The following is a 22,980-nucleotide window of genomic DNA, read 5'->3' as shown; positions in this document are numbered from 1 at the left end:
AAGGAGAATGTGTCAGCACTAGCCAGACGAACGTGGCCAGTGACAAGTTCTTGTATAGCATATGAAATCTGACTTTCTTCGTCTCTCCAATACAATTGCAACCATGCTATAATAACATTGTACATTTATTTGGTAATATTATAAATTACTATAAATTTTAACAACCATTCTTAAATCAAACATGTCCCACGGGATGTACACATGGAAGAAAGAATTTCCTCGCAGACTCTGTGAAAAACTAAAACCCTACAGTTCCTTTTACAAAGTCCTCCATTTCTCAAGAAAAAAAAAACTTCACGACATCATCAATATTCACAAACTCTTCCATGCCAAAGCTTCTTCATTATTAGTAAACAATGATACAGGTTTAATTTCTCGTTCCAATTCGCCAATCATTTCCCTCGTAATCATTTACCAGGCGCAACATTGTATTTCCTCGGCATTGTTGGGGAGGAAAATTTGCTCGAAATTCGACGGCACAACGCGAAACCAATATGTATGCGAATCGTTATCGGAACGCGCTTAACCCAGAGTCCAAGCGTCGGCGATCGATCCATCGATAAAGGCACGCTGGCGGTAACGCTAGCTTCTGCATCCCGGCTCCGACGATGCTGAAACGCCAACGACGCCCACTAGCAGAGGCTTTAAATAGACCCGACGCCTCGCGAATCGCGCAAGATGATTCACGATACGCCCGACGAACCATCGCGATGACGTCCCTTAATATCGCCACGTTCCAGAAAATATCGCGGGCTTTGAAACCTTAGTTTAGCGACTGATAACCGCGACGAGACATCATTTCACCCGTGGTGATTTATGACTGCCTTCGTTCCGAACGCAATCACATCGACCGACGCGCCGTTCGAGTCTTTAGGCGTGTTGGACTTGGAAATTGATTGGCTCTGTGGTACAACGATGAATTCAGTGAATTTATTATTGAACGTGTAGCGTTTAAAATGATAAATGAAACTGTGCGAATGGTAACATACTTTGTACGAATTAAACAATTTTTATTTTCATCGCGAAATAAAAATTGTTTAATTTGAAAACACGAAAAATTGGATCGACTTATTCCAAGTTCTAAAAATAAAACAAACGATTATTGAAATCTCACGTATTAATAATAGCGACTATACCGTGCGATATTTTCTGAAGCATCCCGGTAATTCGTCCGACGTTGATACGATGGTATTTGAACGCGACACGAAGGAAATATTACCATATCAGCAATTATTCGACGTCCGCCAACTCGATTTCGCTAATGAGCTCGTCTAACGGTTTCATCGGTCCCATTGGTCGATCAATTTCGCCGGCCAGGACTGACCTAAACGTTTCGCGCGGCATTCACGCGGTCATAATCCTCGATCGTCGGGTGATCAAAGATATCGAGGAATTCTAATTAGAAATTTTTAATCGAGGTGCCGGCCGTGCTCTTCGAGAACGTATTACTTTGCTTAAATGAGCAGAATTTAATTATGGCGCGCCTTTATCGCGCACACTGTTACACGAGCAAGATGATATTAATCGTGAATTATTGGATGTAATTTTGAGGAGGGCTCGTTATAAATTCTAATAATATATTTAACGTCGTTACTAGAGAAATTGTGTCATCGTAACGCTTTTAGAGATTCGATAATTTATATCTATGATAATAATTAACCCTTTGCACTCGAGAGGTGACTCTCAGTCAGAGATGGGCAAAAGCCTAGGCTTCGAATAAATTTGAAGTTTGCCGATGTGTTTGTCTCGTTTCCTTCTTTGGAAGATGTTCAAAAGAGGAAACGAGACAAAGATACCGGCAAACCTCAGATTTATTCGAAGCCTAGGGTTTTACCCAACTCTGCTCTCAGTCACCACTAAGTTTTCTATACGTTTCATTTCTTTGGAACTCAAAATGTCAATAAAATGATTATCGTTGATGTGACCTGAAATCTTCAAATCTCAAATTAGAGATCTCATTTTGGAAGTCAATGTAATCTTAGCATTCGTGATAATGAAATACTAAGAAAGCATCTCGAGTTGCCGACAGATACCAGAAAAAGAAGGCCTCGAGTGCAAAGGGTTAAATCGAACGATATCTATAACGAGTTCGATCTCTCTTGATAAATCCAGTTGGTATTTCGCCAGGGGTAAATGACGCTGCTAGGTTTCCTGTCTTTTTTCAAACACCACCCTCCTCGACCCCTATTTCCGCACCGGTAATCCTGTCGAATCTCGTTTACATGGCAATGCAGGATTACACCGTCGATATTCATGGTAAACGTTGCCAAGAATCTCGTTTCGTGTTTCCTTTTACACGAGCTATTGATATGCTAATAGGATCCGCGAATTTCCCTGGTAGCGTGCACATTCGAGGACACGTTTCGCGCTGGGGCTGCGCATCAACCACCTATCGAACCCCGCTTTTCCTGTATTCAACAAGTACCTGCGTGTCTCCGCGAACCATTTAACACGGTTCGTCGACGATCCGAGCCAAGCTCGTCTAGGCCCTGGCTTTTCAACGAGAGAGTCTCTGTCGTGACGTTCGAGCGACCCTTTAAACGACTTCGAATGAAGAATTAATCTCAGGGAAATTAGGAATCAAATTTGGAATTAACCCTCTGCACTCGTGGCTTTTTTCTCTGGTTTCTGCCAGCAACTCGAGATGCTTTCTTAGCGTTCTATTCCCACGAATGCTAAGATTATATTGACTTCGAAGATGTAAGCCGATTGTTATTTTATTGACACTTTTCGAGATCCAGAGGAACTAAACCTAAAGAAACATTAGGTATTATAGATTTGCTGCGTGGAACCTAATAACGACCGAGAGTCACCTCTCGAGCGCAAAGGGTTAATCATGGCCATTGCAAGCATACAACGGTGTCCCAAATATTCTTAAATATAAATTCAATTCTTTCTGTTCTTTTATATAATTTTTAACTCGCTCCCACCAGTTTGATTCTATTTAAAAACAAATGACTGATGCTCGTGCTGGTTAGATTTGAATAAATATCGAAAAAAAAACTATACACGTCGAATCGAGTAACCTCCTCCTTTTCGAAGTCGGTTAAAAATAGTGACTCAACTTTGTCTTTTTCGAAGAACAAGTCTCAGTGACCCAATCCTAGTCGCGCACGGGTCAAGCCATAAATCCCTCCACGTGGAATTGGTTAGATACTTTTAAATGCCACCTGCTTCGTGCAATCTTTTCGTCGAATCAAGCTTTCCTTAGTTCCGGGGCAAACACGCAAGTTCGGCTGCGTTAAAATCCCAGGGAAACAAGTAAGGATTGCTGCGCTGGAAAACGTGAGAGGAATGCTCGCGATCTCCTTTAATCTTGCCTCTCTCGGGCGTATCGGTATTTCTTCGCCGCTGCGAGAAACTCCGTAACAAAACGTTTGCTCATAAATGTATCCCGCAGTACGTCCGTCAAGATCTAGATCCGTCTGGATCTTTCCATCGCTGCGTTTATTTCTCCCAACGCGAGAAAACTGATCCCGTGTTTATTTCGAAAAACAGCATCGCGCGTCTATCATCCCATACAAGTACGAATTGCGTAAAATTGTTAAAATAAATGGGACGTAAATACTCGAAATAGCGACAGGGAATTCAATAATCCCGTTGAAACGGAACGAAAACCAATACGTGAATCGAAATAGATAAAACGGATACGAAATGTTCGAAATCGACGGGCACAATGGAGCCTCGTTAACCAGCGTTATTAAACACGAAAGTCTAAGTGGCACAATTAATATCCCTCTATTTGATTCCGGTGCGCGAGTGTAAAGGCTGAAGCTCCGCGGCTATTGAAAATTGTCATCGCCGGAGGTAATTAGTTCTGGCTGGATAAACTTAATCAATTCCACGGTCGATGCATATTTTGCAAGATACTCGGCTCGGAAAGGTCAACGTTGGAATATTATTGCCTCGATAAATTGCGGTGGAAGAACCGGGGAGAGGTTGTCCATATTTATGAACGTAGTATTTCCTGGTAAACGTCGGCAAACAGACGAATCAATGTTGGGTGGATTACGCTCATTTCAAGTGGAACATTACGGATTGGCTTTAAAGGAAGGAATATTTATCAGATCGGATCGCATAACTCTCAAAGTCACCATTTGTCGATATTCGCGTTAAAGTTTGTTCGCTTCAATTAAACGATAAATATTCCTCCTGGGGTAAGCGTTGGGGAACATCTCGTTGTGATGATATAATAAATGGTATGTATGATGGAATAATAAATAAAAATAAATGTAGTTTTCTTGGTTATAAGAGCTGTAGTTTACTTTCAGGGGTCCACATGTACTTAAAATGGCACGCCTTCGATTATAAAAATAACGAAACGAATTAATATCCAGAATTAACGTCTAGAATTCAGATACGATGACACGGGACAATTACCATTTAAAGCACATATTACAACCCTCGATATCGTTTCGCGACATTCGCGAAGGCCTCCCGTTCCGTCCAACACTTTGCACGGTAATACACGTTTTTTATCCGCCGTCTCGGCTGTCAAAAGATGCCCCAGCCCGCAGTAAAGGCTCCTCCACTAGATCCTCCCTCCTCCCCCGTTGTATCGGATCCAATTAACGTCACGTCCATTCGAGAGGAGCGAGCGGAACGAGACAGCGGCAGAAGAAACGGGACAAAGAGTGTATTACGTACGACTTAACGATGACGATAAATTTACTAGGGCAAGAAAACGCGACGCAACGCAGTTATTAGCTGGACGAAGAAGAAAACTGCGGAAAAAGAGCGAACGCCGCGGTTTGCCACGGGCTCTGCGCCGCAATTCTCGTTCCGAACTCTGTCGTCGACTAATAAATCGATTTAAACACACGATGATGCGGATAATTTGGGAACAATTACATGGCCCTTGTTGAAACGGATATCTTATTTGTAACAGAAGCATATCGGTTGATAACGGCTTAAAGAAGATAATTTAAGAACTCCCTCATGCAGGGAGATCTTAAATTTAGAGGAAGTATCGTGGACTATATTTTGTAAAATGAGAATACTTTAAATAAATTCTACTTGCGTGTCTAGAGATATATCCTTGCAACGAAGTCCGTGCGATTCCATATGTAGACCCTGCGAGTCCGTGCGTGTAGACCCCGAAGAGCTCGAGTCCCTGTTCAAGCTGACTTTTACAATATCGTTATCCCTTAAACGTTATTAGAATAATTTATCGACGCTTCAACCGTGCACCCATTTATTCATAATATAGCCACAATTCTCAACCAAAGTCATTTCTGTCGCGATCACTCCTCCTCTCGCTCTTAATGTAAATCATTCCTCCCCTGAATAAAGAACGATGATCATCGTTGTACGAGGGTAATATCGACGATTAATCAACGTCGCTCGCAAGAAATCTATCTTGTCGAACCAAGGACAACTCAATTCGATACTCGTCGGATAGCACTACACGACGCTCAGAAGCTGATGCGTGTCAGTATTAATGGTACGTCATTGGATCCGTCCAGTGTCGCCTAGTTTGTTCTGTATCGTTGCCGTCCAGGAAAACGAGCATTCCCGACACGTTTCACGGGGACCGACTTCTTCATAGTTCCTCATCGCGAGAGCCGGAGCCAACCTTCGTCCTTTCTGTCTCCCTCCATTTTTTTTTCTCTTCTTTCCTTCGCAGCCCCTTCTCTCCAAGAAAGATTTATCACCTGGCGTCCATCGCTGTGAGTCGCGGAAACGGATTGAACGAAAAAATACGAAATTGATGGTGCCGCGAGCGGATCCTTCCGACGGTGATCGTGATTAATTTCACGGTGGTTGATCTTTCGGAAAATTCTTCCGATTTTCACCGATTTTTCAACCTTTACACCGACGAAACTTCCTTTAGATATCCGCGAGGACGATACGAACGAAAGTAAACCCATCGCGTTCGTGTAATCCTGTTTACGTTGGAGAGAAGAAACGGAGGAGGGCGAAACTTTGTTTTTTGCGAAATGCGAATATATTATTCAAGAGATCCATCCGATACGCCCGGATGGATGGCAGCTGGAAGCGACACGCCCGTTCCGGTGCATGTTTTATTTATTTTAACGATCGAGACGCCTATCGAGACCGGCCGTTCCACGTAACTGGACCGAACCGTGTCTATGAACCACCCGGAGGAAAATATTTGGAAAATAATTGGAATAATAGCGAGTATCCACTTCTAGTATCACTTCACTTTTGCGAAGCGACTCTAGATCCTTTTCGGCGTGCCGTTATTTCCGCGGTTTTTAATTCGTCGCATAAAGGCTGTAGAGGGAAACATTCCAACCTGGAACTACAGCCTGACCCGGTTGCGTGGGCAGCACTTTATACATCGTGACACGGGAATCACGTTAGCGAGCCCTCTATTCGTCGACAAAAGATCGCGACGATTTATGGACGGCGGGATGCGTCCCCATTGAAGTTTGATTAACGACCGATAGGAAGCCAAACCTAGCCGACTCGCGAACGTACCGTCATTCGATAACAATTTCACAAGCGGAAAGATTGATTTCGCTCGCGTCTACTCTTCCTGTTATCGTGATCGTTCATTTTTCCTCGCGAGAACACGTGCAATCCGTAGGCGTCGACTCCTGACGCACTTCCAGATGACGCACGGCCCGGCGAGCTGTCTTTCTTTATAATTCACACTCCACTGATTCCACTTAATCGTCCCCATTAGTGGAACGCGAAATTATAAATGGACACGCCAAGAAAAATGTATTATATACGAGGTGTGATCAAAAAGTGAGGTGACTTTTTGAATTTTGCGGGATATCTACAGTCGATTTTTGTTTTCTTTTTTTTTTTTCTTATGTAGATGCGATTCGTCTCGAACAAATATGTTCACAGTTACAGCTATACATCATTTTTCGTTTGCTTTTGAGAAGCATATAGGTTAAAAGTGTTTTGCGTGTTCGGCGATTTTCTGTTGTCGAAAAAAATGGATCAAAGTATTTGGTGTCGGATGTGTGCGAACATGCCCATTCAAAAACGACAGAAGAATATTTAAAATCACTGACACTGATGGAACAATACGGAACTGAACGGATACGGAACCGACACGTTACAGATACGTGTAAATAGACCTTAAAGGTGAACAGAGATTCGAGTTCCGGTTTTGGTACTCCGAAGTCGGCGGAACTCTCTGGAGCCTGCTTGGCCCTGTGCAAACGTTCAAGCAATTCTACCCCTAATACGTGTCTTGCTTACCCAAGTTTACAGTATTTACCGAGGGTGCGAGAACACTAATGAAGTTTTTTCGCGGTAGTTCGCCCGACGCTGGTTTCGTTGGTTAAGCAACGTCTTGATGTTACACAAAGCCCCTCGTCGAATCTCGCGACGCAACCAAATGTTTGCAAAAGGAAGGGGAACAACAGGCAAGTGCTTTTGTTTGTCGCGAGAGACGGAGGGAAACTCCGAACCGTTGGAGATACAGAGAAATTTTTCGCGCAATTTTTTAATAGTTTTCTCTTTTACCACTCCGGCGCTCTCTTGGAAACTGAATGCCATAAAACTCTCGAGGCGCCGAGTCTTTCTCTTACGGGGAGACTTCTCGTGTAAAAACAAATGGAAAACGTGGAGTAGAGTTTCCTCGAAACTTGGAGCGTCGTTTTCGAGAGGAATAATTTTACGGTCCTGAAACGCGACTGGGATGACGTGTCTGACCATTGGTCGCTGGTTCTACTTGCGCTCGTGTCTCTAGACATCGACGATGGTGTTATCTGCTTCCCATCAATCTTACTATACGCTAACTAGTTCTATGTAGTCAGCTCGATGGGGCGCAGATAACACTGTCAGTGTTACTGAACACTGGGACAAGTAGAGATAACCAGTAATGATCAGACACCTCGACTACCGCAAGTCCTCGAACGAAGAGGTATTCGATGAATTTTCCGGTCCAGCTCGCTGGAAAATAAAGCCACGTATCGGGGAATTGTGTTACAGATATTCGATTCAATTTTACTACCCCTACTGACTACTACTGACCCTTATTAGTAAACAGTTGCGGTCGACTATTGAACATTCGATATCTCACGAACAAAGCTTCATAGGAAAGAAATTCATTCCACATTTTCGACGCACTTTTATACGAAGAATCGATCCCATCGTTTCCCATTTTTGTCGGATAAACGGTTCTTCGAAAGCAGAGAAAATAATTTATTCGAACTACGAAAAATTAGTTGTTTCGCTTTTCGTCAGACTGTAAACATCCCATAGTAAAGATTCCTGACATTACCGCGCACGCATCGGCGTGTCTACGTTTATTTTCGTTCATTCTCCTCAGGTGGAATGCAATAACTTCCGTCCCAAGTACTCGTCCTTGAACGAAACTCGTCAAATGAAAGTGTACTTTCGGGTAGAGAGGGCAAAACTACGCCGGGCGATATTGTTTCGCTGCAGCGGGTCGTAAAGTTGCAGAAGAAATCGCTGCGTTTGTATTCAAGAGAAACGCGTGATCGCGGGGAATGCGCGCTGAATCCCGAGGGCGAGAAGAGGTGGAACGCGAAGGGCACGACGAAAAATTGCCCCCAATGGAAAATAATTTCAGTTCCCGACATAGCGCCCCGACGATTACTCTTTTGTAGCGCTCGTATCTTTTACGCCCAGCAAATTGAACCCCAGACCCGAGACCGCCCCTGATGGGAGCTTGTGAATCACTTCTCGTAATCGTATATTAAAAATTATTCCCAAGAATTCCAAGTAAGGATACTCGTTAGTCGTTACGTGTGTTCGTTTAATGTAACGTAATTGGTTCGATTTATTTTGTAATTATGCTTTAAAAGAATTTTATTTATAAGGCTGCGAAGTGGTGCGATTTGACTGTAATTCAACATTTATTGTAATTCTTGCTTTACTTGTTTTGGTAACTATCTAATTAGCTAGGGTACCTCGGGATCGCTACACCCGTACTGTACCTACAATCAAACGTAGCTACAGTCCCTGAGGGCAATTATAAATTGATAATACAGCATCAAGTATAACGCCAGCCTGCATAGAAGACTACAAGTGGCAATAACAAGATCGAGAATTGGCCACACAAATCTAACCCATTGTTACAATATAACGAAATCACAGCCACCGTCATGCACCTTTTGTGACAAACCTCACACAATTAAACATTTAATTGAAGAATGTCAAGGAATGCAGCACGATCGAGTAGAATTCAAACTTTTAAATAATATCCAGACGATTCTCAACAACAGAAACGAATTTCTCAAACTAGTAGATATATTAACGAAATATGAAATAATAAATCAATTGTAATTGAATTGTAGATATTAACGTGGTCACTAATAACCATGTAGTTGATGTGACCTTAAACAAAATAATTAAAAAAAAAGAGAAAGAAGCTTTCTCCTTCTTTCTTTAAATTATAGTCCTCGATTCTCTTTATTTGTCCTTCCTGCCGAAGAAACTACTCGGATCCCGTGATCCACATAGTTGTACGTTAAATTAGTCGTCGCAAGTTCTTACGCAAGTTACGATCTGGCCGTATTCGACGCTCTGGAGTCGCTCCTAAGAGCTCGTGGAAGCTGGTGTTTGCGGTAATGGGGTGTTTTTCTCTCGCCCTGTATTCTGCAGCGTAATTACGTTCACCACCGTCACAGTTCGCACGCCAGGGAAACGATGGCAAGATTGTGAAAGTTTAAAAGGTTACCGAATACTTGACGTTAATCGCATTATGCATTTTCCGGAGATTGCTGTCACCCACCTTTGAGGTGTTTTAACACTCCAACGAATTTTATTTTACCTCTCGAAATTAAATTATTTCGCTATTATTCCTACTCGGTTATTAAGCGTACGATTAGTAAATATACGAACCAAAGTGTAAGCGTTATAAGGTTGTCTTCACAATTGACCTCACGATTCAGGTAAACTATCGTTTCTCTTCGCTGTATTATTATTGTATATTAATTATAAATGTTCAATATGCAGAGTGCCATTTACTGAATCAATTCCACAATCTTCTGTTATACGTCCATACTAAAATGTGGCGGTATAAAGAGTGTCAACTACCGAATTCTTGCACTAACCATATAACAAATAAACAGAGATAATTTTTCCCCCTAAATGTGTCAACAGCTGTTGTCTCCCCGTAATCGAGTTTCATCTCATTACTCGACGTGAACGCTGTTGTTCGTCGCGGCTCGTTAACGATTTTATTACAATTACATTTCCCGCGATCATTTATCCCCTCTCGCTGATGGGATGCAGTTACGTGGAACCTTTTTACAGGAAAGTTACGTAAACCCCGCTTCGATGGTAAAGCGAGTTACGGCTTGTACGAGCCTCGGGTTTTTAGGGGCGGAGCGAAGATGAAAGTACTGAATCGAATTAAGTGCAAAGAGGGGCTTATAAAACAGCAATTCCCAACTGGGCTTACAAGAAAACTCGAGGACGCTTGAATTAAATCTAGGACAAAATAGGTGCAAAGATATTTTGTCAATGGAATTGAGTTAGCCTTGTTCCAATTTTATTAGTAGCGCAAATTATGAGTTGACGGAGGTTTTAAATGCAAAATATCGTTACTTGAACACTACATTTGTTAATACTTCTAGTGAAATTGTTTAAGACGATTATTGTAATAAACAATCAATTCGATTGACAAATACGTTCGCTCCTGATCCCATTCATTACAAAAACTCACTCAAAGTCCCAATTTTACTTTTGTCTCGACAATAATATTCATTATTTATTCAATAAAACGCTGCCGCTCCGAGCAGGTTGACCACCCCTGTCCCGAAGTTAAACTTACCCCCCGAAGTTGTAATTTTGAAATTCAACCCCACAGTCACAGTCCTCCCGCTAGAAACTTCGGGGCACGTCTACTTCGTCAACCCGGCATGGTTCGGAAACTCTGAAATTGTACGAACTATGATTTCGTGCAAGTAAAAATTTCACCAATAAAACTTCACGACGTCGCGTCGCTTATCGACGAGCGTCTACTCTTTCCTCTGGCCCCTCCCCTGAAAGCGTCCATCGTCGAAAGACCCTTATCGAGGATCGTCGCGACAGTGACGGGTCGAAAGTGTCTTCATCTCGAAGAACGAGACAGAAAACACGAAAAGAGGGAATATCGATGAATCGAGGAACGCGCGATGCATCCTCAAGAACCATCCCTCGAGCAGTCGTAGATGAATCATTCCGAGATGTTTGCGAGAATAAAAGTTCCCCCGCGACCACGATAATTGCCGCCATTTGTTACAATTCCACCGAAACGCGACGAAGAAATATATATGTCGAACGACTGAAAGGGGATCAGGGGGCAGGGGGAAACTTTTCAAATTACCAGGGCATTCGAAACGAACTTTAAACCAGAGGGGGGCAACTTTTCACTGGGAAAATTCGGGATGAAAGGGGCTCGCGGGTATTTTCGCCGATTAAGGGAGCAACAAGTCTCGCGGACCGTTCGAAAACTTTCCCCGTTCGTGCAATTAACCTGGAAATATTGTGCTGCGAGACAATTTCGTGGTCACGGAGCAATTTTCCATGGGAATCGATACGCCGCTCACGGTAGGGAGGTTTCGACCGCTTGGAACGTAATTTCGTCGACGTTATTAGCCTGTGATCGGGAATCGGAATGGCGCGCGAATAATTGCCCGAGACGCTTCGACCCCTCGTGGAATCTCACGGATGAGTTTCGAACATTTCAACCGGGCGTACTTGTTGCGCGACATCCTAGAGCAAACAACTGTTTAAAATGCCGCAGTCGTTTCTCGCGGAATCGTCTCGGAGGTACGTAAGCGTGCCAAGGTGGGACGGTAATTCCAGTTTAATTGCTGCTCGTTTAGGTGGTAACATGGTCGTTTCAGGACGAGCATTATTGTATGACGAGTGCCAGGATGGAAGGGGAAGTTTTTCTTTTCAAAGGCATCTATAGTTGGTTCAAGCGAGAGAACGGTTTAAGTGGTGACTTTTTCAGATGAATTTCGATAGTATAATTCAGGTGGAAGAGGGACTTAAAGGTTAATGATTAGACAGCGAGTAATAATTTTGTCGTTACTGTGGTAGGACGTTATTTAGGCAGAAGAGTGGCTTAAATGCTTGGTACAAAAACGAGTGTCGGGTGATCATTTTTGTTGCAGTATGACCGTCACATATTCAAGTGGGAGAAGGGGCCTAAGTGTAAGTTTAAGTGGAAGGAAGACTTAAACGTTTGATGTACAAGTGATTATCAAAGTACAATAAAAGGTTTTCTGAGATCGGTGTCTTATTATGGTACGTGGGAGAAGGGCTTGAAGATTGAGTACATAATATTTGCGCCATTCGAGTGGGAAAACGACTTAAAGCAATCATTTTTCCTATCGATCGATGGGAAAACTGTTCCAAAATCCCTCGTACAAGCAACCCTATACTAGTTGCTTCCTTCGAGTGGAAGAAAGGCTTAAGGTTTCCCACCTGCAAACCATTCTCAGTTCAATTCCAACGTTTAACTGTGAGACCATTTATAAGGAAGCTCGTACAAGGCACCTGTCGCGCGATCATTGTCTCCATCGCGTCTTTGTGGAAGAGCGGCTTTAGTCTAGGAAATGAAAAGGACACCGGTTGAGTGATCTGATTACCTTCTCCGTCAACCGTTATACTCTGGCTGGCAGCTGTTCCAAATGATCCCAGTTTAAACACAAGACGATGCGAGCCTTGTCTCTCATTTACAGCGGACTTCTCGTTACGTAATAATTAAACCAGATCGAGTTTGCGTTCCGTCTCATCCAGACCTGCGTCGCGATAATTAACCGTCGCTCGTCGATCGTTATTCAAACGATCATCCGTCGTTTAATTCTGCTCCAAATTAATCGAGGAATGGAACTCTGGGTACGATTGCTTGTATTCGGTGAATTTTATTCAATGTTCGCGGAGAGCTTGGGAAATTGCTTCTGTATCGCAACGTTTATCGAGCTTTCGATCAAATTTCAGAATTAAATACTGAAATTCCCGTTTTGGAGTGAATTTGGCCCAGCCATTGGGTTAGATTCTACGTCCGATTTGTTTTTTAACTTTGTTTTTTAACCTATAATTGCGTTTTTAAATAGGAATTAAATTTCAGCGTGGAAAACTAAGCTCTCGTTTGCTCTTACGTAAATTAAATTTGTACGAAATAGTTCAACCGCTAAACTTTTCGCTATGTAATACATGTTACGAGTACCGTGGAACTCTCTGAAGTAGGTTTCAGTTGATACAAAAGCTATCGCGGAACGCCAACGCGTCGACCCTAATGAGGATTCCGTAGGATCAACCAGATATCGTGCGCTTCTAACGATTTCGTTCTCTTCAACCCCGTTCAACGTTAACTCGCACGAGTAAATCAATCCTCGTATTCCCCTCGCTAATAATAGCGTCTTGTTTCAATTCACCGCCTCTAAATGCCAACACCCCATCTCGCGTGTCCTTTCTGGCGTGAAAATGACGTGTCGTTAATGACCTAACTATCCTCCGTCGGGAATTTAATTATCTTCAATTTCGTCGCAACCGAGACGAGAGTCCGGATGGAACAAAGCTCGGAAAAAAATCGAAAAAGAGTAGAAACTAAAAAATTACTATACCGTCACCATAGCGTGACTTAAACTTGAATTATGGTAACCATTTATAACTAATTCTGAGGATCCTCTTCAGGACAAAATGAAAAAAAAAAAAAACGAAACAAGAGGTTTCAAAGAAACTAATTAATTATGGCGATGTAGAAAAGTTATTCTTCGTAATTTGTCACCTGGATAAAATTTAGTTTAATACGACGAAATTAATAAAAATACCTTCCAACAATTTCTCTTATTTAAGATTATTAGATTTAACGAGCAACAATGTATAACAAGCTGCATGATTAAAACGACCATCAAATTTGGCATCGAGATGGATTTGTCGCTATCGATATCCGGTTCGATTGTAGGCGGTGTGTATTTTCCGCGCAATTAGAGGTAATTGCGCCGCTAACTGTATTTCATGCTAATTGCGCGCAGGTGTTAGAAAATATCGTCGATCGATGATAATCCTCTCTTTATGATACCGGGTGCTCTCAGTCGGAACACAGGTTGGACGAATTAACTTGTTCAAATATTCCGCGTGTTCTATTACGCGCGTCTCTCGCTGTAATTTCATGACGCACGTCGAGCCAACGCGTTTCGAGTTTGTTGCCCGTTATTTATTTAGCTGAATTACGAATTGCATTAATCATGCGATACGCTGGTGTCGAATCTGCATACAATTATTTAGAATTAATGTATTCGATTACTATGCGCCTTTTTTTAAATGTAATTACTGTACTGAATTCGAAGGTAGAGACACGAGTGTAAAAATTGTCGCGTACATTCTGAAAGATTACAAAAATGTATTTTATATTTCAATCAAAATCAGACATAAATTTTTTAATTTTCTTTTCAAGCTTTCCATCATATATCATCTCTACCCTTTTCGTAGAATAGAATATAGAAACAAAAAGAATTGTTTTTTCATAAAAGAAAAATTGAATACCCAGAGGGTCGAAACTATAAAGACTGGAACGAAAGTTGAAATTATTTTCTCATTTAATTCTTCGCGAATCTCTACCTTGAATCGTCATTTAAAAAATTCTTTCTAGATTGCGATGGTTATAAATTCCACCTATCGTAAAACAGTCCATCGAGCGAATATTGACCTCACGCCTTGCGTTATGAATCGCGCATGAAATTAACCCTTTGCTCTCGAGGCCTTTTTTTCTGGTATCTGCCAGCAACTCGAAATGTTTCTTAGCATTCTATTGCCATGAATTCTAAGCTATCCGAAAGAGCTATCTTTAGATTTGAGAATAAGGTCACCTTTATCTCGGCGACAATCATTTTATCGACGCTTCGAGCTCCAAAGAAATTAAATCTAAAGAAACATCAAGTATTGTAGATATTTGCTGCGTGAATCTTAATGGTAACCGAGAGTCACCTCTCGAGTGGTGACTCTCGTATTAAACTAAATTTTATCCAGGTGACAAAGGGTTAATATCGTTCAAGAAACGTTACCGCGTGAAACACTTGGGCAGCAGCATCCGATAATCATCGACGAGCTTCTCCGTCAAGCGAAAAGAAGATACCTGTTGCTGGCAGCGGGCAAAAATGGCAAAAGTCACGAAGCTTGATTTATTATCGCGGTCCTTTGTCTGGCAGCGACCCATTCCTTTGCCACGATCGTCCATTCCTCTCGATATTGAATATATGTATTCCGTTCGTCGAGATTCGGACCGTCTCGAAACACGAGTGGCTAGTTGAACGTTCTCGATCGTGGACAAGGGCCTGAAGATATCCATTCATGAATACGCTGCAGTGGAAGAATAATCTCTTCAGAGTTTGTTCGAAACTAACGTTTCTACTGATCGTTTGAAAAATTTCCGCGACGATCGAAAGACGACAAAAATGCTAATTTACGTGAAGTCAATTTTTTTTATGTTTTACCGTCCGACGTCACACGTTCTGGAACGAACGCGCCGGTCACAAGAGGTCTCAATGACCCCAGGTATGTTTAAACGATTGCTGCATTGCCAGTGTCATTCTGAACGACTCATCAAAATTCAGAATATTAGTTTGAACCTTTTAGAATGAGAATATCATGGCAATTTTTAGCAAATTTTCAAAATGGCGAAAAAAAGTCAGCAAGGATACAATGCGTAAAAAAAAATTGTTTTACTAAAAAAATCATAACTCTGGCAATTTTTAATATATTAATGATTATTTGATATGTTACTATATCGATGACTTATGGCAATTATGGCTTGAAGTTGCGCTTCAGGTCATTTCGACCCCGGCTGATCGCGAAGGGTTAATTTGGCTGCGATAGAACCTAATGAAAGATCCGAGATAAAAGATGATAAATGTCCAGATCAAAGGGGCCCGAAGAGAATATTGTCGAAGAGAGAAACCAATAGACTGCTGTCAAATAAAAATAGAATTATTGAGCTGTTGACAACAAAAGAATATCTTCGGGCAGAGAAGACGATACACTTCTACCAAATGAGCATTTAATTAAGAGCCTGTCGACGACAAAGGAACAATGGGAATGGACAACAAAAGATCATGAAAACGGTATTTTCAAATGGAACAGGCAATGATACTAGTTAAACATGAGCTCCCTTCTATTGAGAGTACATGCGCAGACGCATACGTACGCTTATATATTTACTTCCAGAGAAGCATAACAAAAATGTTTAACATCAGAATACGATTAAAATTGAACACGAACTATTTTACAAGAGTCATATCAAGACGATGAAAACAGAATTAAATCAAATGGGAAGCACACGCCTCGGTAGCGCAGTAGGCAGCGCGTAAGTCTCATAATCTTAAGGTCGTGAGTTCGATCCTCACCCGGGGCATATCTTTTTTTTTTTATCTTCCAAAAACCCAGAAATATCATTCAATATCATAAGATTATTTAAGCGTGTATATACACCTGTAAACAATTTTGTTATCTTTCCACTTTCGTTCTTAAATTTCGTCCGTGAACCAACACGTCTGGAAACTAATACGTCTCGCCAGCCATTGTAAAAACACTTTACCTTTCTTTCAAATTCTTTTACTAAACCTCTTCGATTCTCACCCGGGGCATATCTTTTTTTTTTATTTTCCAAAAACCCAGAAATATTATTCAATATCATAAGATTATTTAAGCGTGTATATACACCTACAAACAATTTTATTACATTTTTTCTGCATCTTTTCTACATCATTCATCAATTTTACTGTATCTTTCCACTTTCGTTCTCAAATTTCGTCCGTGAACCAATAAGTCTGGAAATTAATACCCCTCTCGTCAGCCATTATAAAAACACCTCAGCTTTCTCTCGAATTCTTTTAATAAACCTTTTCCAGTAAAAAAGGTAACGAAGCAGCAACAGACTACTCCATTTTCCCATTCCAACGTTCCTATGATTATAATTCCTATGATTATAATTCCTACGATTATAATTCCTACGATTATAATCGACAGCCCCGATCGATTCGATTCCGCGAACTCGATGGCTCGGAAAGCGCAGCAGATAACCAAACAGGGTAAATAATTCGCGAATGCAAATTTCAAGATAGCTCCGCCACTATTCATAGCCTTCGCCACCTCCGTCCCTCGCCTCGCCTCCTCCTCTCCCCTATCTCGCTTATTTATTCCCGAGTCAGCGGCGCGCCAAATGCAATTCCACGCGAAATCTGCGACACGCGAGGACAAACAGACTCGTCACTCGGTTTCAGTTTTATCGTTCCATCTGCCGGCGCTAACGAGAACAGTGTACGTTCGCGGCCGTTACGCGGGGAAACGAGGCCCGGCGAATGAATGACGCTTGTTTACGCCGTCGGGAGGCTTCCGTCGTCGCGCCGGACGTTTTTCCCGCTTTCAAACGAGCCACGCGTGAAATAAAGCTCCTCGAGTCCTCCTTTCCGCGAAGAGAACTTCGGACGAGTGTTTCTCGACGTGACAGCGGCAAGAAATCGCTGTCTCTTTCACCGGCCACCCCATTGTAGCCTTATTCATAGCGTTCGGGTGGAGCCATTGAAACTCGAGGAGGCTTTCCGCGTTTCTTCTACGAAGGCATCGTTGCGACAGGACGCGTCCCGCTTTCGAGACGTATTGGTCCGCCAACGAAAATTTGGGAAATAGTTGACGCGACGTTACGGTTGGCTAGAGGTAGCACGGAACGGCGGGAATATTAATATTATTGTCGTATTAGAGTTTTGAATTTTTATTTTATTTTTTATTTAACGAGTGTGATGGAAATGGAAAAATGGAACGATAAATTTGAGTGTAAGATGAGTGTTACAATAGGTTTTAGAATTTAATAGTATACATGTAAATTGCGGGATACAATGGGCTCTATATTGTGGCGTAAACGAAATTTTTGTTTATATCATTAATTTGAGAGATATGATGGTGAAGTTTCGTTTTTGAAATGTAACTCTATATGTTTTTGGAAGGATCATAGGATTGTGCTTTTCAAGACGAATTTATTGACTCTCAATGTATTTACCCGATTTTTATTAGTTTTCAAGATAGAACGCTTCTACTGATTTTCAGTGGAAAAGTCTGAGTTTGAGTGACCGCGTAGGACCGCTTTTATGACTTGTCACTCAAATCAAGACTTACCCACTGAAAATTGAAAACTAATAAAAATCGGGTGAATACATCGAGGGTCAATGAATTCGTCTTGAAAAGCACTATCGCATGATCCCCCAAAAAATATATAATTCCATTTAAAAAACGAAACTTCACCATCGTATCTTTTAAATTAAATGATACAAAGAAACATTCGTTTACGCCACAATATAGAGCACGCTATTTAATTCTAAAAGGTACCGTAGCACTCCCCAAACACTCAAATTTATCTTTCCAATTTTCTATTTCCATCATACTCGTTAAATAAAATAAAATAAAAATTCGTATCGTCAATAGTTATTGAAATATGCGTCTGTAACACTTTAGCGTGGACACCCTGTATATAAGATCTGTATATAAAATCTGTTTATAGACAAGAACGGCATAGATCTCTAATTTCTCCCCGAAGAGGTTCTCACAAAGAGCCTTTCGAGTTTCACAGAAATTTTGTCGTGTCCTGATGGGACACGTCGCTTCCCGTGGACGTGCTAGTCCGCGGAGAACCAAGGATTTACATGTCACGATGCCTTCGAGCGAAAAACCAAAAGTAAAAACGGGAATTCGTGCTCGGAAATTGTGGCCACGCCTCCCGCCATAGCTTTATCTCCGAGAGTCGTTTATCTTCGCGCTGGGGTCGTTTATGTTTTTGATTGTCAAGCGAGTTTTTCTCGTTGATGCCGGCTCACGGAGGGGAAATAAATTCGATTCGGTCAAGATAACGTCACCACGCAGACAGAAAACCGCGAGGGGTCGATTCTATCACCCCAAGGAACTTCGTGCAGAGATTTAGGGTGAAGTTATCGGCCTGATACGAACTGAAAAAGAAAGGGGAATGTGTCTCTTAAAGAGATGTATATTCTGGAGTCTACTTGTTATTATTATCTGTGCTTTTCTTTTATATTTTCATTCTATTTTTGTACCATTTTCATTATTACAACGAAGTATGCTTTGGTCTGACCACACACAGTCCTATACTACTTTCTGCTCTGACCTATACTATTATATGTATATTCTACACTACATCTGAAATTAAATTAAATGCGACGCAAAGGATGAAATATAACAAATGTATGAAATACATTTGACAATAGAATTATTCTCTTCAATCGACTCTCCTAGTTAACCGATCGATTCCATCTCCAAAGATGAAAACTACATTTTCCTAATTTCTGTCTCGAACAAAGCGCAAAAATTCTATCACCCCAAGGAAAAGATGCATATCCTGGACTGTACTTGTTGTTATTATCTGTGCTTCTTTTATATTTTCATTCTATTTTTGTACCATTTTCATTATTACAACGAAGTATGCTTTGGTCTGACCACATACAGTCCTATACTACTTTCTGCTCTGACCTATACTATTATATGTATATTCTACACTACATCTGAAATTAAATTAAATGCGACGCAAAGGATGAAATATAACAAATGTATGAAATACATTTGACAATAAAAATTATTCTCTTGAATCGACTTTCCTAGTTAACCGATCGATTCCATCTCCAAAGATGAAAACTACGTTTTCCTAATTTCTTAATTTCCTAACTTCTGTCTGGAACAAAGCGCAAGACGTCTGAATAAATTCTTTAGTCAGCTGCTCGACGGTTAATAAAATCAGGAGGGCGTGGTTTCGCAACTTCTGCACGTCCATCGACGATACACCCTAACGTGTCCGCCACCGAAACGCGAGTAGATCGATCCACGCCTCCGTTGCAGCTACTTTAGATCCGATCTAACGGAGTTAAGCCCCGCTAACGACAAGGACCTACACCCACCTGTGATGTTTGTTCGCATAAACGGGCTTTCGGGGCTGCGGCTCGGCGAGTTAGCAAGCGATTAGCAGTTACTTCGTCAGTCAACCATTTCATCCTTTATGTTTCACCCGGTCTGCGGCCCCTTTGCCTGAAATGACGCAGCCTTTTAAGCGATGGGAACTTTGATCGAGCTCCTTTCGTCGCCTGGTGTATTATGGATCGTCAATTATCGTTAAACCCTGAGCAAAGTAAACACATCTTGACATTATTATTTCATAAGGGACGAGAATTGTTAGGATAGTTAAAAAGAAAAAAGAAATTGTAAACTCAATGGAGTATGTAAAGCTGGAAGTTAAAATTAATTTAATTAATCAATGAAATAACCACGAATCTATGATAGTGAATTATTCGTAATGAATGCACGAATGAATTAAACAAGATATTATTAATAATTAGTCTGCGGAACTTTATGCAAAATGAAATCTTTGTGAACGTACCTACAAAAATTGAACCTAAATAGGGATTTATTTTACTCTGCAAGAATTATAATACGAACATTACTTTCAATATTTTTTATATTATTGGCTACTGTGTTCATTCTATAGTTTCTTGTATGTTCAGATTTTCTATAAATGGATAACAATCCACTAATAATGAACGAATGTATTAATTTACATAGTGTATGATACATTTATGATATTTATAACGATGCAAAAGAGAATACGTGAAAAGTGTTCACCTGTAGGTTTCGACGTACATTTTCGTTTCCTATAAAGGTGAAAAAGCGCTCTCCCGCGGTTCTCCGGAATTCCCTCTGAAAGAGAAAAGTCCATCAAAAACGTCGCCGGATACAACGGATTACTCAGTCCCGTTACTCCTCTCGAACACTTTCAACAGCTTGTCATAAAAATATCAGCCAACAACGTCGCAGCGATCCAAAGTTCCCTCTCGTCGCGTTACAAGGCATTAAAGCTGCATTAAGCTCCCAAAGCTTCTTCTCCGTCTGCTTAAAGACGAAGGAACGGGGAGACACGGGGGAACTTGGAAGATTAAAAAATAATCGAGGAACCTCCCCCAAGACGGCGAACGTAATGAAACGGAAGATTCGCCGTCCTCGTCGCTAAACAAGTCCACTCGGTCTCCTTGAGAGAAAACTTGTAAATAAGAACGCGAACTGGAAACTGTTCCGCGTGTCCTGAAAGAAGCATTAACTCCGTCCTCCTCCCCCTGTTCGTCGTCCATGTTTCTTGGCTACCTCTGTGCACGAGGGATGATAAAGAGCGATGGGTACGCGCACCCCGCCAGGATGCGACCTGCTCGAAGGCGGACCGCGCGCGCAGCTGTTTCCGTCTCGCTATTTGCATGGCATTTGCATCAGCGCGACGCTCGTCCTCGCCGCCAACCTTCGCCCTTTTCCAGACCAGGTGGAAAAATATGATTTCCCCTTAAGAAACCGGCTACCTTCGCCATTTCGACGAATGGAAATGCGCTGGCGAACCCTCGCCCAGCAAACGACGAAATGTTACCTGGAAGAGCAAACTGTGGTTAGTTCATTTTATTTTAATACGCGCGAAAATAAAACCATTTTATCCGCAGAATATACGCGTGGAAGGGTTACGTGTTGCTCTGGGGGGAGAACTATTTGATATATTATTTTATTTGAAGGGAAATTAATCAAATACAATTTTATTTAATTCGGGATATCAACGTGTAGAGTAAACGTGGAAGTAAAATTTTTCGTCAGGGGAGCATGTGTGTGGGAGGATTACGTGTTGTTCCAGGGGAGAAGTATTTGGAATAGCGATTGTAGTAATATTTTATTCGAAGGGTACTATGCGAATCAAATTCAATTTTATTCAATTGTATTTAATTCAGGATATCGTCTAATTCGAAATTTTGTAAACTCGATACTAAATAATAAAATCCTTATTCTTTGTATTATATCACATTTTCACCTTTCCACATCTAGTCTCATCGTCAAAAAATATTTGTAGAATATACTTGCACCACGAAGTTACGATATTTCGCTTGCAAATGTTTTAATTACCGAAATTATCGCTGCCCCGCGTGAAATTTTATTTCATCTATAGTATAGCGGTTCGCTGTTTAAAAAGGTGTTTTGGAAATATTTTTTCTCTAACTGCGACCAAGCTTTGAAAACCCCGCGTTTGTTTCGAATACGAAAAGAAACATATTTACGCAGCGGCGATTGAAAGAGATCGCCCATATCGTAGGTCGAGGGGTCCGCCGCGAAGGTGTTCGAACGCTTTTACAGCAACATATTCTAGTTTGGCTCCATACTGTGGAATATCCGCAGATTTCCACTGGGAATTCGCCTGGCAAATACGACCACGCGCACGCAAATATTGTTTCGAAAATCGTCCCCGCGAAACAGTCCTCTATACGCGCGTTGAAAAATAAGCGCTTGTCCTTGGTTACGATCGTTCGAATTATTCAATTCTTCGGAATATTTTTCAGACGGTCGAACGACGTAAATGAACTTCCGATTTGATCGTTCGAATACGGATTCTACATTTACTATTTTCCATTTTATATTTTTTATCCGTCGTTTACGATTCATCGTGAAATATCTGGTACGCAACGCGAACGTGTACACGCACGATTACCCGCAGTTGATATTACACAACACGCTCGAGCAGATACGGGACATTTAATTAGCTCCATTATTGAAATTAGGTTGAAAACAGCGGTCGGGTTCTAATAACAGAATGTCAGTTGCACCTGCCACGCACAAAGACAATAATAACAACACTTAACAAACACCGTACCCCCGTGGAACCACCCAAACGGTTTCATTAATTCGCTATGCGGCATGCTGCTGAACAACACCCTCCCAATTTCATATTCCATCTACCTCGACAAATTGCTTTTTGATCGTCGTGTAAAGACGCACCACCGTACGTGAAACCTGTAACAGCGATCTGAAAGCAGCTCGACCGAAAGAAACCACGTCGAAATCCCGAGAAAAAGGTATATGGAGTGTACGAGGCGAATGGAATTCGTGAAAAAGACGAAATGAAGTGTACGGTACAGCGGTAGCAATAAGAGAGTTCCGCGAGCGGTCGGACTTCGTAGCAATATCGCGAGCCCAAAGGGACAAAAGGATCGGTGAATAGGGTAAGTAAACAGAGCTGGGAAG

General features: G+C 41.5%; 1 protein-coding gene and 1 non-coding gene across 4 annotated transcripts in view; both read left to right on the top strand.

The window, feature by feature from the left end:
- LOC128879995 (uncharacterized) overlaps positions 1 to 22,980 on the top strand; it is a 119,899-nt gene that overhangs the window by 4,709 nt on the left and 92,210 nt on the right. The window lies entirely within an intron of this gene.
- Trnam-cau (transfer RNA methionine (anticodon CAU)) lies at positions 16,228 to 16,300 on the top strand. The gene has a single exon. It is a non-coding gene; the product is annotated as a tRNA-Met (tRNA).

The sequence above is a fragment of the Hylaeus volcanicus genome, chromosome 7 (genome assembly GCF_026283585.1).
Source record: "Hylaeus volcanicus isolate JK05 chromosome 7, UHH_iyHylVolc1.0_haploid, whole genome shotgun sequence".
In the NCBI taxonomy this organism is placed as follows: domain Eukaryota; kingdom Metazoa; phylum Arthropoda; class Insecta; order Hymenoptera; family Colletidae; genus Hylaeus; species Hylaeus volcanicus.
Note: the sequence above shows the minus strand (reverse complement) of the source record. Positions and strands in the feature narration are given on the sequence as shown.